Genomic DNA, 3110 nt, shown 5'->3' on the forward strand with positions numbered 1-3110 from the left:
TAACATATCTGATTAAATATTTTTTATCAATCAAATCTAAGCAGATTTTATCTGTTTTCTGCTAAATTCCAGTTTTTTATAAGGAAATTCAGACAAAAATCAACAGATCCTCACATTTATTTTCACTAATGCATCATTTTCAGTCTATCACAAATTTTCCACAAAAACTGAAATACAAAATCAAAACTGCATTATTAATCCCAAAGGGAAATAAAATTAAAACCTATCAAAAACATTGGATTTAAATGATGCCAACTCCCACCTGCAGGTGGCAGTATTTCTTACTTCTACTAAACAGCTGCCTTGTGCTTACAGATGCGCTGATTTGATTTTAATATCGATATCGGTCCCAATATTGAAAAAATATCAAGCATTAGTGATAATGTGCCAGATCCATAATGGCAGATCTGTTTAATCTAATTATTTTATGTTATATTTAGAATTTAACGTAATTTCTTCCTTCTGAACCATTTGAAAGAAGGTTTGTAACATGTTTCATTACATGTAAAATAATCTAAGAGTGGAACTAGTATTTTTTCCATCAATATTAAAAAGAATTATTGACTTAGAAACTACACAAAAATAGTTTCTATACTAATTTTTTGCAGTGTGGATATGGCTCAAAATGAAAATGAGTTTAGCAGTTGTCAGTCACCCAAATAAGTATTTTATTTCTTTTTTCTGAATATTAATATGATCATTAAATACATGATTTATGCAAACCAAATCTGACTTTTCATATGTTCAATGCAGGGAAGTGGTGATGTATATTTAATATGAAGTGTGCAAGTCAGTGAATGTTAACCTCCTTAATTTAACCCAGAAAGAAGAGCTCAACTATACATCCAGTGGGAAACATTAGAGGAAATGTTCTTCATCCGATTCGCCTTGGCAGAAACGTTTGGCCTTGTGTCGTTATTTCAGCAGAATTGCAGCGCGTTTCGTGAGTCGACACCCTGACCTGAGCTGAAACCTGAACATATGAAGAGGGCATCTGCTCCCCTCAGGGTGTCTGTTGGCGTCTGAGGTAGATAATCTGTACCCTCTCCATGAGCCTGGATGCTTCCAGGGAACATTAGCATGGAGGTTTTGCAAATAAAACATTAACATCAGAGCTGGATGCTAAACCTTACAGATCTCCAAGTTTTCCAGGAATAAAAAAATGTTTTCATTTTGCTGTGAGTGACAGCTACAGTCCTGGTTGCCTCCAGGGCTCTGGGTTAAACTCACACGCTGGCAACCCATCGGGAGTTCTGGGATTACCCAGTAACATGACACAACAGATGGTTTGTTGCACAGGAGCACCTGGGAAGACCGAAGGAAAAGCAGTTTGAAACACTTCTGCAAAAAAAAACAAACAAACAAAAAAAAAAACGTGTTCAGTGGATGACTGTGTAGTTGTAACAAAAAGGAGACGTAATACACAAAATTCACATTTCTGTGCTTCCATTTGGGTCACAACTTCTTCTAAAAACAGCCCAAGTGCTTAAAATAACACACCCTGCTGTGTTTTGTTTTTGCCAATAAGTTGATGATTTTTTCAAAAACTTCCAGAATTTAACCTGTTACCTAGCAACCCCAGCCAAGCCCTGCCCGTTGCCTAGCAACCCAAAGTTCCAGGACATTTGTTTCCAATTCTGTATAAAAGCTGTTAGATTTTGGATAACTGGGTTAAGATGTCAGCAAATGAAATCCACCAAGAAGAAAATGTAACTGTTTTCTTACTACACTGCAAAAACACAAAACCTTACCAAATATTTGTGGTCTAGTTTCTAGTGTAAATATCTTAGTTCACTTGAAATAAGACAAAACTAACGTACTTCTCTGATAACGTCTTTAATAAATTTTCAGCAAGATGTAGGAGCTTGTTTTAAGTGAATAATTCTTGAAAATTAATACAAAGTAATAGTGCCATCGTCAGATTTTTATTTTTCCACTTCTAACACAGAAAAAGTGAAAAAATCTGATAGTGGAACTAGTTAGTTTCAGGTTTAGCTAGTTAGGCAACATTAAAGCTAGCATGTGAAATTGTCTTGTGATAAATAAAAATAATCTGCCAGTGGAACTTGTATTTAACCAATATTAGGGATTATTTACTCAAAAACGCTCATAGTGCTTGCTGAAAAGTTACTTGTACGTTAGTTTTGTCTTATCTCAAGTGTACTTTACACTTGGTAAGATTTTGTGTTTTTGCAGATAAATCCATTGACTTGAAAATCTCTGGTGGAATTTGAAACCAGATCATAATAGCGCTGAAGATGCTGGTCATTTTGGGGTTAAACATTTCAGAGGCTGCAGTACTCATTAAGTGTGGCATTTTCTATTTAATTAGGAGAAACCACTTGGAATATTAGTTGGATCAAGCATTTAAAATCCTTCTTGTCCAATTCGTTTATTTCATATTTTGCAGATGCTGGTTTAAAAATGTTGCCAATAAACCTAATTTGCAGTTTTGAGTCGAAGTGTTTTAGGTGCAACTTTATTTGGAGGAACACTTGGTTATCATACTGTCAATCTCTCCTCCTGGGTCATCCGTAACAGGCCATCAGAATACGAGAATGAAATGGTGGCGAGAATACAAAGAGAGGCTCGGTATCCTGTGCAAATTAGAGGAGATTTTCACCTGACAGAACGCCGTCAGCACTTATTAAAAATCTCTGCATACCCAGCATGGCTTAGCTGTGTTGCCTAGACGCAAGCAAAATATTCAGTGGCAGCATGAGTTCTTTATTGACCCATTATTGCTTAAAATAGTAGTATCATCAACATCCTGAAGGTGGTTCTGCTTTTGCAAGAAAACTCACCTGGTTCCAATTCCTGAACACTAAATCTCATTTTAGGATTGTTTGTTTTAAACGGCAGAAACAAGGCCGATGTCACAACTCCAGATTTTAATCCTCCAGGATGTTTTTGGCCCCCCACCTTCTCTGATTCCCTGCAATGTTAGTACAAAACAGGCCTTGTGTCATGTTTCATAATGCATGATGTTTCTTATGGGTCTATTGTGGCTGGAAGAAAAAAAAGGGACTAAAAGACGCAAAGTAGTGCAATCAATAATGCAGGTGAAATATTGGTATGCAGACGAGATGTGACAGCAGCAGAGAACTGCC

This window comes from Poecilia formosa, unplaced genomic scaffold, assembly GCF_000485575.1.
Source record: "Poecilia formosa unplaced genomic scaffold, Poecilia_formosa-5.1.2 Scaffold72, whole genome shotgun sequence".
In the NCBI taxonomy this organism is placed as follows: Eukaryota; Metazoa; Chordata; class Actinopteri; order Cyprinodontiformes; family Poeciliidae; genus Poecilia; species Poecilia formosa.